The sequence below is a fragment of the Gorilla gorilla genome, chromosome 4 (genome assembly GCF_029281585.2).
Source record: "Gorilla gorilla gorilla isolate KB3781 chromosome 4, NHGRI_mGorGor1-v2.1_pri, whole genome shotgun sequence".
NCBI classification, from domain to species: Eukaryota; Metazoa; Chordata; class Mammalia; order Primates; family Hominidae; genus Gorilla; species Gorilla gorilla.
This window is the reverse complement of record NC_073228.2, coordinates 175,532,220-175,547,476: the sequence shown is the minus strand read 5'-3', so window position 1 is coordinate 175,547,476 and position 15,257 is coordinate 175,532,220. Positions and strand designations below refer to the sequence as shown.

Below are 15,257 nucleotides of genomic sequence, written 5' to 3'. Positions count from 1 at the left end.
CAGCTAACACAGCATCTGACTTGGAGTGGCTGCCCAATACGCATTTGAAGAATGAATGAATGGAAAGTGAATGAGCGAATGGCTGGAGAGTAGAAGACGTGAGGGATGGGGAAAGAAGAAAGACTGGAGAAGTGGGCAGGTGCCAGGCCTGGAAGACTGTACGTGGTGCTAAGAGGCCCCTGAAGGTAATGGAAAGCCAATCAAGGGTTTCTAGGAGGATGTGATGAGGATGGATGTTGTTAGGAATCAGTGAAGGTGGGAAACCTGGAACCCTGGAGAAAATGAGTGACAACCAAATCCTATGTTTGTTTGGTGTTTCCCCATCATCCGTCAAAGGGTGTGTAAGATAGTGAGCCATGTAGAATAAGTAATTAATTAATGCTGCGGGTTAATAAGGGGTAGATGACTCTCAATTGCTACATGCAAGCTGTTATTTTCTCATTTAGAAAAAGGATCTTGTGGCTCACTGTGGAAAATCATCTTGCAGAAAAAAGAAAGAGACGTGTATGTCGGCTCTGTCTAGAATGTTTTCTCTGAACCAGAATCTCTTTCCGTAGGGTGTCTGCCCTTGGCAACTCTCGGGTTACAAGAAGCTGGGCAGGAGATTCCTCTGACATTTCAGCAAAGTCACGAGTGGGTGGGATGGGGAAGCTCCGAGCTGCAAAATAGGTAAGTTGCTCAATGTCCCTGGAAAACCTCCGAGGACAGAACTGAGTGTGATTTGGGGGAGTATTTTAGGTTCAGAGACATCTTTATGTTAGGCGAGAAATTCATGCCCCAGGCTCGTGGAGTTGCTCATAACAGTGTGTTATTGCTGGAAGCCCCAGAGGAGCTTGGACTCAGCTCCCTTGACAGGGGGCTGAGCCTCTCTGAGAAAGCTGTTTACTTCCCCAGACACATCAGTCTCACTTACCCATGTTTATTGCTTCTGCTCCTCTGCTTTACCCCCCAGGCCTCAGGTGCAGGAGAAGCCAGTCCTCTTCTCTAAACAGAAGACACTGCAATCACCGTAGCTAGTTCTTCCTTAGTGTTTGCCATGTACCCGCTCTCATTCCAGGCGTGTTCTAGGTGTATCATCTAACTGGGCCTTCAGAGCTCGGAAGCTCAGAGAGCTGAAATCACTTGCTCAAGGTCACACAGTCAGTACAAGTGGAGGCTTGAGCACTGCGCCTCTTAGAGTCCCTCACCTCAGGTGATTTTAACCCTTACATATGGAGCTTGCCAGAAACTCAAGCCCACCCTTTTCCTCCACACCGTGTAACTCTGCCATGGTTTTATCAAGAAGCATCTGCCTTCTCTTCTGGATTTAAATAGTAACGTTTGCGGTGAGTATTTGTGGGCTTGGGACTATTCAGTGGCCAGCAGCACTTCCATTCCCTATGGAGACCCACCCTCCATTGTGTGCCATCACGGCACAGTGGGTGATGAACTTGCCCCTTACACAGAAGCACAAACACCCAGTTCTCCCCCTGTCTTCTCCAGCTGCAACCAAACGGTGTGCACATAATCCAGGCTAGGGTAGCCACATGTTCCCTCCAGGACTTGGACCCTTGAGTGAGTGATTTGGGGCCGGGAGGAGCGGCTGGAGGCTCTCCAGGCCAGCGGCAGCGGTGGCGTGCTGGCCACCCATTCTCGTGACCTTGCTAAGGCCCCTGTTGCTTAACTCTCTGGCAAGCCCTTGGTTTCTGGCCATTTTCCAGACTTCATCACTCTTCTCTGCCAATTCTATGAGCCCCTGATAGCCTTCCAATAAATTCCACTTGATTACCACATGGCTTGCAATCAAGAACCCAGCATAACACACAACCACTTATTAAATACTAAGTAAGAGCCAGACACTTGACATGTGACATCTTGTCAGATCCTCAAACACCCCGGTGAGGAAAGCGTTATTATCCCTGTTTTCCAAATGAGGACACTGAGGCTCAGGGAGCTGGGTGATGTGTCAAAAGTTGCCCAGCTGCAGAGTGGCAATGCTGGAATTTGAAGCCAGGCTTTTCTGATTCTGAATTCCATGTTTTCTTACTTGCCTTTTTCATCTGCTCCAGCTTGCAGTGCCTCGGAGAGGTGGCGCTGGCTAGCCTGGGACTTCCAACATACAGCCTACATTGCTGGCCTGAGACTTGTGGCAAAAAAGACTTTCAAAATCTAATTTGCTCACATACATGAACACCTGCCAGGAAGGAATTTGAGGCCTTTGGTCTAAACATGGAAAAGCTGAGTTCATTTGCCCCAGAGGGGGCACCTGCAGGGAAAAGGAAAAATGGTTTTAACCCTTTCCTTGAGTCAGAAAATGAGGCCACCAGATTCTCCTTTCATCCTTCAAGTATCAGAAAGGTCTGTGCTGTGAATTCCACAGATGAGATTCATTGCAAGATGTGAGGGCAGAGGAAATCCATGGAAATGGTGAGTTCTTTCATATTTGTGCCTTTCTATTGTCAGTTTGGGGATATTTGAGAGAAGTTTGAGCTGCATATAAAGCACCCATTTACTTTTATGCAGCTTTCTGGGGGAAATTTTGGAATTCCTCAAATCCAAGAATTTTGAGATTTTAGAACCTCCAAGAGGCCTGACCTGTTGAACAATCCCCCAGCCTTCATGCCCCAACCGCCTCTCCAGTGACTCCTCATAACTATACTTTATTTTTTTTATTCTCTTTTTTCAAGACAGGGTCTCACTCTGTCATCCAGGCTGGAATGCAGTGGTGTGATCATAGCTCACTGCGGCCCTGATCTCCTGGGCTCAAGTGATCCTCCTGCCTCCGCCTCCCAAGTAGCTGTGACTATAGGCATGCCACCACGCCCAGCTAATTTTCTATTTTTTATTTTGTAGAGTTGGGTTTTCACCATGTTGCCCAGGCTGGCCTCGAACTCCTAGGCTCAAGCAATCCTCCCGCTTTGGCCTCTCAAAGAGCTGGCATTACAAGTGTGAGCCACCACGCCCAGCTTTGTACTTTCTTAATGATGTGAAAAGACATCTGAGTAAATCTGTAGTTGAGAGTGCAGGAAAAAGAAACTCTATCACACACTCTTTTGTCAACCGAATTGCAGAAGTCCACATTCAAACTGGATGCATGCATTCAGCAACTGGAAGCTGAGTTCATATTTCATTGCCCAACTACCCTGACCACTTGGGAATCGCAGGTTTGGAAGGACCCACTGCCATTCTGTGGAAATGGATCTGCTTTCAGGACCGAATCTCAGACTTCTTGGGGAAGGTTTCAGTGGCTGCCTTTGCTGTACAGACCTGGAGATGGGTCTGATGATCGGACACCTGAATTATCTGTGTGGCTGAGTTTCAAGAAGACCTGCTGGGGTGAAATGAAAATGGTGCCTACTAGAAGCCCCAGTGGCCTTGCTGGTGGAGGTGAGCATAGATCCTAGAACTATATCCTGATGTTTCTCACCATGTGGTCAAGCTCTGGGTAGTGTTTGGGCTCACATGTATATGTGAAATTCATTCTTTTTTTTATAGGGTGGCAAACATAGAGCTCTATCTACCCCATAGTAATAAAGGATGGCTTTAAGGAACAGAAACCCATTTAAAATCACTCATATAAAAGGGTGACTAACTGAGGATTAAGAAGGGGATTCTCATCAGAAGAAAGCACAGAGAGTAAAGCTCAACCTGTGGGAACTAGAAAGCAGGCTGACAGCTCGTCTTCCCATTTCTCCCTTTGTGGTCCCATCTCTGCTCTCTCTGGGAGGCAGCAGGCCAGCCTCCCTGCCTCTTTGTGGTTTCTTTATCTTTTTCCTTTTTCTTTCTTTCTTGCTTTTTTTTTTTTTTTTTTTTTTTTGAGATGGAGTTTCACTCTTGTTGCCCAGGCTGGAGTACAATGGCGTGACCTTGGCTCACTGCAACCTCCGCCTCCTGGGTTCAAACAATTCTCCTGCCTCAGCCTCCTGAGTAGCTGGGATTATGGGCGCCCACCGCCATGCCCAGCTAATTTTTTGTATTTTTAGTAGAGATGGGGTTTCACCATGTTGGCCAGGTTGCTCTCAAACTCCTGACCTCAGGTGATCCACCTGTCTCAGCCTCCCACAGTGCTGGGATTACAGATGTGAACTGCTGTGTCTGGCCTGTGGTTTCTGTGTCTCCACAAGTTTGGCCTCCACCAAGATTTTGGCACCACCTCCTGCCTCATCTCCATATGACTCTACAAGTTCAGCACCATCCACCAAGACTGCTGGCTCTGGGGCTCTCTGATGCTTTTGGAGGGGGCAGTGTATAGGTTATCTGTTGCCACACTAATGCTGTGTAACGATCATTAACACTTCGGTGTCATACAACAATAAACATTGATTTTCGCCCACTAGTCTAAGGGTTGCTAAGTGGTTCAGCTGCGTTGACCTGAGCTTGGTGAGACTCACTCATGTATCTGTGGTCGGCTTTGGGTTAGCTGGGTGGCTTTGTAAGTCTTGGATAGGTGCTCTCATATGTCTGGACCTCACCTCAGACAAATGGGCTGACTTGGCGCTGCTCTATGTGGCTTATCCTCCAACAGGTTAGCTTGCTCATGTCCTCATACAGAAGCAGAGATGCAAGCAAGTGAGAAGGTGGAAGGACTCAGGTCTTGGGCCTTACTCTGAGAACTATAATACCATTCCTTCTGCTGCATTCTCTTGTCTAAAGTAAGTTACAAGGCCAATCCAGATTCAAGGGCGGGGGAAACAGGCTTCACCTCTTGATGAGAGAAGCTACAAAGTCACATTACAAAGGGCATGGCTACTGGGAGGCATGAGGACTTGGGGTAATAATTACTTGTGTAATTGTTCTGTCACAGGGAATCTGATTGGCTCTCAGTAGGCCTGTGGATTAGTTCCGTTTGGTTCAGGTGCTATCTGAGGTTTGGAGGTGTGTGTACATGGAGTTGGGGAAGGGTCAGAAGAGATAACAGCAGCCCCAAGAATTGAGTATTTAACTTTGGCACAAGACACCCATTGTGTGTTATATTCCTAATCAGATTAATTGGTTGAGGAGGGGGCTTCAAAGAAAACCGAACTGGGCCAATCACAGACTACCCTAAGGCTATTATTTAAGCCACTCTGGTAGGCATTTACCCTTTCCTTCTGAGTTGGGGCCTTAGATGAGGGAAGTTCATAGTTACAGCAGCCGTTTTGCCATCTTGCAAACTCAGGAGGCCAGAGTGGAACATAGAGACAGAGAAAGACCAGCTCCCAGGGTCTAAGGTGCTGAGTCAAGCCATGCATGAAACCATCTGAGCCTGGACTCTTTATTTACACACATTTTAGCTTAGCCCATTCTAGGTTGTGTTTTCTGTCACTTTCTACCTAATGGGTCTTGACCAGGGTCCTGACCAGGGTCCTGACCAATTGCCACCTTTTTGGGGACAAGGTCTCGCTCTGTTGCCCAGGCTGGAGTGCAGTTGCACAGTCACAGCTCACTGCAGCCTCAGTCAATATCTCCAGGAAAGTGGCAGACATGTTGATTACATGAGTGTAGACTCAACGCTTTAAGGATTAAACCATCACTAGTTCTGGGCCTATCACTGTATATCACTGCAGAAATAAAGCCGATATACTTGGATTTTTGCATTGCGTTATATAACTGCTAAAGCCTATTTAAAAATATCTCCTCATTATTATTAATGTAAATTATCATATAGCTCACATTTCCCTGGACACTGTGGATATTCCTGATATAGGGTAGAAAACAAACAAAAAACAGAACTTTGCCACTCATCAGGAGCTCCCCATCTCTTGGTCTCATCTATCTTATCCATAAGGAGAGAGCTGGGCAAAAAGCTAGCCGAGTTACCTTCTGTGTGAGTGGGTACACAGCTCCTTCCCATTTCTTCTACCTACAAGAACAATAGCTGCTATTAGGTGCTTACCCTGGGCTAAGTACCTTACATGCATTATCTCTTCATTGCATGTATCAAAATGTGTAATTGCATGCTTTTTGACTTTTAATTTTTTTTTTTCCTGGAGACAGTGTCTTACTCTGTCACCCAGGCTGGAGTGCAGTAGTGTGATTTTGGCTCACTGCAGCCTTGACCCCCTGGGCTCAAATGATGCTCCTGCCTCAGACACCCAAGTAGCTGGGACTACAGGCATGCACCACCATGCCCTGCTAGTGTTTTGTATTTTTTGTAGAGATGTGGCTTCACCGTGTTGCCCAGGCTGGTCTCAAACACCTGGGCTCAAGTGATCTGCCTGCCTCAGCCTCCCAAAGTGCTGGGATTACAGGTGTGAGCCACTGCACCTGGCCGACTTTTAAGTCTGGTGTAATTTCAAACTTATTGAGAAGTCACAAGAACGATGTAAAGAATCCTTGAATAGATGAGTTCATGTCCTTTGCAGTTACATGGATGAAGCTGGAAGCCATCATTCTCAGCAAACTAACACAAGGACAGAAAACCAAACACCGTGTGTTCTCACTCATAGGTGGGTATTGAACAATGTGAACACTTGGACACAGGGCAGGGGGTGTGGGGCTGAGGGAGGGATAGCATTAGGAGAAGTACCTAATGTCAATGACGAGTTGATGGGTGTAGGAAACCAACATGGCGCATGTATACCTATGTATCAAACTTGCACGTTGTGCACATGTACCCTAGAACTTGAAGTATAATAAAATAAATAAATAAATAAAAAATAAAAAAAGAATCCTTGAATATTCTTTACCATGATTCAGCAATTGTTTACATATAGCCCCTTTACTTTGTCGTTCATTTATTTATTCATTCATTCTCCTCTCTCTCTGCATATATATATATATATATATATATATTATGCCACTTTGTCCCTAAATACTTCAGTGTGTCTTGCTTGTCTAAGAAAAAAGGTGTGCTCTGATATAACAACAATGCAATGCTCAAACTCAGGAAAATTAACATGAGTATAATTCTGTCATCTAATCCACAGACTACATTCAAATCTTATCAGTTGACCCAACAATCTAGTTGTTAATAGCCGTTTTTTCCCAGTCCAGGAGCCAATTCAGGACCAGGATTGCATTTATTGTCATGTCTTTCAGCCTTCTTTAATATAGAATAGGCCCTCTGTCCTTCCTTATCTTCCATGCTTATCACCCTTTTGAAATACAAGGCCAGTTACTTTGCAGAAGGGCTCTAAATTTGAATTTATCTCCTGGTTCCTAACAATTATATTCACATTATGCATTTCTTGGCAAGAATACTACCAAAGTGATGTGTATTTTTCAAGGCCTCAAACTGGGAAGCACATGGGGTTCATTTGTCCCAATGTTGGTGTTGTTACTTCTGCTCACTTGGTTAAAGAGCTGCCTACCAAGTTTCTTCACTATAACATTCCTCGTGAGAGGAATTTATGTTGTTGCATGTGTCAGTAGTTTGTTCCTTTTTTGTGCTAAGCAGTACTCCATTTTATAAATATACCATACTTTGTTTATTTATTCTCCTGTTGAAGGATATTTGGGTTATTGCCAGTTTGGGTCTATAATGATGAAAGCTGCTATGAGGATTCATGTGTAAGTGTTGTTGTGAACATATATATTCATTTTCTTGGATAAATACCTAGAAGTGGAATTGCTGGATTATAGGGTGGATATATATTTAACTTTTTTCATGTTTTTTGTAGTAGCCTTACTGAAGTATAATTCACATATATTTGTTTATAAGAAACAGGCAAATCATTTTCTGAAGTAGTTGTACCATTCTGTATTCCTACCAACAATGTATGAGCATTCTTATTGCTTCACATCCTAGCTTACATTTACGGTTGTCAGTATTTTGAAGTTTAGCCATGCTAGTGGCCATGTAGAGGTATTAATATCTCATTGTTTTAATTTGCTTTTCTCTGGCTGACTAATAATATTGAGTAGTTTTTTCTATGTTCAAAGGTCATTTGTTTATCTTTCTTTGTGAAATGTCTTTTTGAGTCTTTTGGCAATAAAGTAATTAAAATATTTTTGTTATGGAGTTGTAGAAGTTCTCTGTATATTCTGGATACTAATCAGTTGTCAGATTTGTTTTTGCAAATATTTTCTTAGTCTTGTGTGTGGTGGGAAATAGGGGTCATTTTTTTTCTAATATAGATAACTAGTTGTTGCAGCACTTGTTAAAAAAATACTTTCTTTTCTCCAGTCTTTAGAACCTTTGTTAAAAAACAAAAACACAACAACCTGTTGATTGTATACACGTAGTTCTATTTCTGAACTCTCAGTTATTTTCCACGGAATTGTCCATCCTTTTGCCATTTGTTATGGTCAGAATGTTTATTCCTCCTACCCATTCATATGTTGAAATCCTAACCCTCAAGGTGATCCTATTAGGAGATGGGACCTTTGGGAGGTGATTAGGTCCCTCATAACTGGGACTAGTGCCCTTATAAAGGAGACCCCAGAGAGCTAATTTATCCTCTCCACTATGTAAGGACACAGCAAGAAGACACCAGACACTGAATTAATGCAACCTGAACAAAATCTATTGAGATTATGACTGGGATCATGTTGACTCAGTAGATTTGTTCAGGAAGAACTGAAAACTGATTATGAATCCCAAGTCTTCCATTTCATAAGCATGGCATATCTATCCATTATTTAGTTAAAAATATTTCTCTTAGCAATATTTTGGTGTTTAGTGTAAGGGTCTTACACACCTTTTGTTAAATTTATCCCTAAGTATTTACTTTTTTGATACTGTTGGAAATGGGCTTTCTAAATTTCATTTTTCAATGTTTGCTGCTAATGTATAGACATACAATTGATTTTCAAATATTGACTTTGTATCCTATGACCTTGCTAAATTCACTCATAGTTCTCAGAGTCATTTTATGTATTTCTTAGGATCTTCTATATTAATAATGATGTCACATTTAAACAGAAGTAATTTTACTTGTTTCCTCCTTCTTATCTTTGTGTTCTTTTCTTGAATTATTACACTGGTGAAGATATTCACTGATACGTGGAATATAAGTGTTGAGAGAGACATTTTTGTCCTGTACCTGATCTTAAGAAAAATATTTAATATTTCACCATTTACTATAATCTTACTTTTATGCTTTCTATAGATAACCTTCATCAGATTGAAAAACTTCTTTTCTTTTCCTAGTTTGCTGAGAGATTTTACAATGAATGGGTGTTTAATTTTGCCAATGCTTTTTAATCATCAATTACCTTCTTTATTCTGTTAATAGAGTTAATTATGTTTATTGACTTTGGAATGTTAAACCAACCTTGCATGCTTGGGATAGACCCCAGTTGGTTATTATGTAATGTACTCTTTATGTATCACTGAATTCAATTTGCCAATATTTTATCCAAAGATTTTTGTGTCTATGTTTATGAGACAGATTGGTCTGTAATATTCTTTTCTTGTAATATTTTTGTCATATTTTGGTGTTAAGGTTATGTTGACTTCTTCAAAGTTTATAAAAGATTGATATTACTTTTCCTTAAATGATTTTTAATATTCACCAGTGAAACTATCTGTGCTTCAAGTTTTCCTTTTGGGAAGGGTTTTGATAATAATTAATTTTCTGTGTATATAGGGATATTTGAATATTCCATTTTATCCTGCAAAGTTATAATGACATTTTTAAAAGGAATTTGATAATTTCATCTCAGTTGTGGAATTTATTGCAATAAAATTTTTCAAAATATCCTTTTATCATTTTGATGTATTTAGAGTTTGTACTTATATACTCTCTTTTATTCCTGATATTGGTAATTTGTATTTTCTTTTTTTCTTGGTGAGAATTGCTAAGGATTAATCAACTTATTTAGTCTGTTTAAAAAAGCAGCTGAGCAGCCGTTGGTTTTGTTAATTTCTTCATTGTTTGTCTGTTTTCTATCTCACTGAACTCTGTACTTATTTTATCTTCTATGTGTTTTGTATTTAACTTGCCTGCCTTTCCATAACATTTTAAGGTGGAAACTTAATTGATTTTAAACTTTTCTCCTTTTCCATAGAAGCACTTACATCTACACATTTCCCTGTAAGTGATAATTTAGCTAAATCTAATAAATTTTGATATATTGTATTTCTGTTATTACTCAGTTCAAAATACAATTTGATTTGGTTTATTACTTCTTCTTTGAATATAAGGTTAAAAATGTGTTGCTTAATTTCCAAATATTTGAAGCTTTCTAAATACTGTTATTACTTTCTAATTTAATTCTGGTGTCATCATAAAACATACTGTTAGAGTACAATCTTTTGAAATCCTCTGACGTGTGTTTTATGGGCCTGCATTTGGTTATTCAACAGCAGTTGGGTGTAGTGTTCTATAAATGTCAATTAGGCAAATGTAGTCAATAGTCTTGTTTAGGTCTCCTATATTTTTATGATTTCTGTCTATCACTTACTAAGAAAAAGGTGTTAAAATGTCCAACATGATTTTTGAATTGGTCTGTTTCTCCCCCTAATTCTGTTAGTTTTACTTCATGTATCTGGAAACACTGTTAATAGGCTCATTCACATTTATGATTGTTAACGTCTTCCTGATGAATTGACTCTTTTATCATTTCTAAACACCCTTCTGTATTTCTGGTAATTGTCCTCTCCCTGAAGGCTAGGGTGTCTGAAATTAATATAGCAATCCAGTTTTTTTTGCTTGTGGTTTGCAGATATATCTTTTTCTGTTATTTTTCTTTCAAGCCATCTGTGTGGTTACAGTTAAGAATTCTTTTTTTGTAGACTGCATATAGCTGGGTCTTCATATATTCCACCTTTTAATGGAAGTGGTTTTTTAGTCTATTGAAATTTAATGCAAATATTGATATGGTTGGATTTTGGCCTATTACTTTTTTTACTTGTTCTACATATTTTTGTCTGTTTTTGCTCCTCTATTTTTCTTCTCCTATATTATTTGGGTTAGTCAAATACTTCTTAGAATCTCATTTTAATTTTTCTGTTGTATTTTTAGCTATATCTCTTTGTATTTTGTAGAAATTGCTCTAGGGATTACACTATGCATCCTTAAGTTATCAGAGACTATTGAGTTAATATTGTATAAATTCCCATAAGAAACATTATTCCAAGATTATAGTTTAATTAACCCTATCCTTTGTGCCATTATTATAATGTATATTGCATATACACATGTGTAAATCCCACAGCATATGGGTTTTTTTTCTTTAAACTGCCATTAAAAAAATTAAGAGCAGAAAAAATAATCTTTTACACTCACATATTTATTATTTCTAGTGCTCTTCACTCATTCTTGTAGATCTGGGTTTCCACCTGATGTCCTTTCTTTTCATCCTGAAAAAGTTTAGTTTATAATTTCTTGTATTCTAAGCTGACTGGCAAAAAAAAAAAACCTGTACATTTTTATTTACTTGTAAAATATTTATTTTACTTCCTTTTTGAAGGATATTTTTGATTAAGATCCTGGGTTGACCTTTTTTTTTTTCTTTCAGTATCATAAAGATGCCCTTCCATTGTCTCTGGTCTTTATTGCTTTTTGTGAGAAGTTAGTAATCATTTTTATAGTTATTCTTTTGCATAGTGTTATTTTCCTCTGGCTGCTAAAAAGATTTTCTATTTATCACAGGAGTTTCACTGTGATGTGGCTGGGTATAATTGTATTTATCCTGCATGTGTTTTCTGAGCTTTTTGTTTCATTTTCCACAAAATTACTAGGTAAAGGTGTTACACAGGTAGATATATTTTTACAGGCTATTGAAGCTCTGTTTATTTTATCTGCTTTTCCCTCTCTTTTCTACAGATTAGATAATGCCTATGATCTATTTTCAAGTTCACTGATTCTTTATATTTTCATCTCTAATCTGCTGTTAAACCCACTCAGTAAATTTTTCATTTATATATTATCGTTCTTAATTCTAGAATTTCTATTTGGTTTTTAAAAATAGTTTTAGTTTCTTTGCTGAGATTCCTCAACTATTCTATCATTATGACAGTGTTTTTCTTTAAATCCTTGAACTTATTTCTAATTCATGCTTTGAAATGCTCTTCTGCTCATTCAAACATTTGAATTGTCTTGGGGTTGGTTTCTATTGCCTGTTTTCTTCTCTTGATTACAACTCACACTTTTCCATTTCTTTGTATATCTAGTAATGCTTCATTTTATACTGGAGGGTTTTTTCTTTTTTCAGATGGAGTCTTGCTCTGTCACCCAGGCTGGAGTACAGTGGCGCGATCTTGGCTCACTGCAAGCTCCACCTCCTGGGTTCATGCCATTCTTCTGCCTCAGCCTCCCGAGTAGCTGGGACTACAGGCGCCCAAAACCATGCCTGGCTAACTTTTTCTATTTTTAGTAGAGACGGGGTTTCACCGTGTTAGCCAGGATGGTCTCGATCTCCTGACCTCATGATCTGCCTGCCTTGGCCTCCCAAAGTGCTGGGATTACAGGCATAAGCCACCACGCCCGGCCTATACTGGAAGTTTTGAACAGTACCTTGTAGAGCCTCTGGATTCAGTTATCTTCCTTTGAAGAGTGTTATTTTTGTTCCAGCAAGGCATTACCTTGGTTAAGTTCAAACTCCAAACTCAGTTTTTCTTGTGTTGAATAACAGCTGGACTGCTCAATTTCTCCAACTTCCCAGCTGTTGCTTTTTGCTAAGAACCTTGCAGTCTTCCTTACACATGCACAGTGCATGAGTCAACAAGAATTTGAAGTAGAGTTTTTAATTTAGGTTTTTAGGGTTTCACATTTCATTGCTCCCTCTTTTTCCGCATTTCTTCTTCACTTTCTACCTTTCTGGCAGCTCCAAACTGCATCCTCTGACTCCTCAAGCCAGCTGAGGCTTTTTGCTTGAGTTCTAGCCACTCTGGGATAGATACATAAACTGGAAAGCATTTTAAGGCAAAAATAGAGTCAACCTCTTTCCAGTTTCTGTCTTCTTTTGGTAAAAAGGTAACAATTGCCTTCAAATTGTTGTTTTGTCCAGAGTGTGTATTGTGACTTGCAGGAAGGTTATTATACTACAAGTTACTCTCCTGGAAATGTAACTCCCTGTAATTGTATATCAATATGTTTATTTATTTAATGCCTGTCCTCCTCACTAGAGGAGGCTTCATAAGGGCAAGGACCATTTTAATTTTGTTCACTGCTACACTCCTGTTGCCTGATATTTAGTAGCCACTCAATAAATAACAGCAAGATGAATGAATGTTACTTAATTCTCACAACTCCCACATCATCAAGTATTCATGCTCTTTTTCTCTTTCCCTTATTTTCTCTATAGATTTGCTCCTCCACTGGCTCTTCTTGTACACACACGACTGCTACAGTATCAAGGGTCTCATGCAGACATGACAATATCAAGAGGAAGACGAGAGGCTCGCTCTTCCCAGGCTTTTGCTTTTAAGAGCAGAAAAACTTTCCCCAGAGTTCCACCAGCTCACTTCCCATCTTACTTCTTTGGCCAGAACTGGCCCTTGTGCCCATATTGTCAGTCAAATACTGACAAAGGAAAGGGGCCACTGTGAGTGGTTTAGACTTGGATTGGATTTGTCCTTATTGGATTGTCCTTAAGTCCTTTGAAAAAGAGGTATACAACAGAATGAAATCTTGACTCGGCTTTCAAGAATGAAGAGGGTGAGATGACTGATGGATGGCTAGCAAAATCAGATGTGGGCTCTGTCCTCATGGAGCATACAGTCAGAAGGGGAAGATTTACCTAATTACACTAACAAACTTATAACTGTGGTCAGTGTTCTGAAGGAAAGGAAATCCAGTTGTATGGTAACATATAACAAAGAAACTGAACTAGGATGGAGATGGGGGTGGTTAAGTGTGGTTGGGGAAGCCAGGGACATGATCTGTAGGATGGCTGGCCTGGATTCAAATTCCACTCCACTTACTTGCTGTGTGATTTTAGATAAGTCGCTTCTCCTCTCTGAGCTCAACTTCATCTATAACAATCTTTCCTAGGGTTGTTAAAGGATTGAATGAGCCACTCTATGTAACCACTTGGCACATAGTAGGCACTTCAGTGGCTCCTTTTCCAGATTAAAGAAGGAGAAAACGTGTATGTTTGGAGTTAGCACAAGACAGGATGATTCCTCATGTTTGTTTTGGAAAACAAGTCTTAAACTCACAGCCATGACAGAATCTGACATCATCAGACATCAGGCGTGTTAAGAATTGCACTCTTAATTGAAAATGTCCAGAGTTTGTGATTAATTGCAATCCTTTTCAGATCCTTTCCCTAAGAATTTAATTTTTCTCCCCACCCACCCGGAGGTCAGGCTTTTAATGTAACAAGTACAATCAATCTTCCACTGAAGATGGCCTCTCTCTAGTGCAAGCTGGAGCAGGACTCATCTGGATTAGAAGCCTAGACGGTTTGGAGTCACCTGGTGAGGTTTACGTGCACAGCTGGGGCCCAGCCTACCTAATTAGGACCAGAGAGTGGTCGAGAAGGGGACGGGTGCGTATTCTAGGCGCCCTCCTCCAGTGTCTGTTTCTAATAACGGCAGCAAGTAGCAGAGGCGGCGGGGTGAGCGTGGAGCGTGGTGACATCATCCCTCCAGCTGTTTTACACATCTGTGACATGGCTCATTAGGACTCTCTTAACACCTCATCCTTCCCTGCTCCACACAGCTCCAGTTGCATGAGAAAAGGTGCTCTTGCATGTGAGGGGCCCCAAGACTGGGGCTGACTTCAGGGTCAAAGATTCGCTTGGGCACTCTACCAGTCATCAGAATTTTCACAGAGACACCGCCCCCCCTCACACACACCCGCAGCATGCGCTCCTTGAAAGTGCTAATAGCTTCAATATGAGGCTGGCACTTCTGCATGACTGTTGGTGTTCAGGGCCAGCCTAGTCTTGGGGAGTAGGCCATCTGTAGCAGCTGCAGAAATGTTTTTGCTTATTTTGAGCATTCTAAGTTTTTCCTAGCCATGAATAACAACAATCGAATAAATCATCCCACAGTGTGTAGGATGGTCGTTTTTTTGTTTTTTGTTTTTCAGCAAGAACAACAAAAAATGACATATCATGTACTATGGATAATACACATAAAAAATTCCGCCATATTTATAGGCAGTGGTTAACTAACTATATTTAGATATTTGAAACTGTCTTAAATCAGATGCATGAGAAAAGCTTCCTGGATTTCAGTGGAAAGCCTAAATGACTAAACCAAAAAAAAAAAAGTTTTATTACTATGAAGTATAGTGCATATTCTGAAATAAAAGATATGTGATATTTACAAAATAAAAAGAGAAACTTTGTCAATAGACAGCATCATTTAATAAAGCAGGGTCCCAGATTTAGAGACCTTGGTTTGAGTTCTAAAATTTACTAGGAAGGAGGGTGCAGGGGTGGAAGCCGTTCATTTTAGC

General features: G+C 40.3%; 1 long non-coding RNA gene across 1 annotated transcript; it reads left to right on the top strand.

Moving 5' to 3' along the window:
- The first annotated feature begins 2,089 nt into the window (after positions 1-2,089).
- Positions 2,090-15,056, top strand: LOC129533646 (uncharacterized). Its single transcript, XR_008679938.2, has 5 exons — positions 2,090-2,406; positions 2,833-3,366; positions 4,505-4,631; positions 6,324-6,407; positions 13,153-15,056. It is a non-coding gene; the product is annotated as an uncharacterized lncRNA (long non-coding RNA).
- The last annotated feature ends 201 nt before the right edge of the window (positions 15,057-15,257 follow it).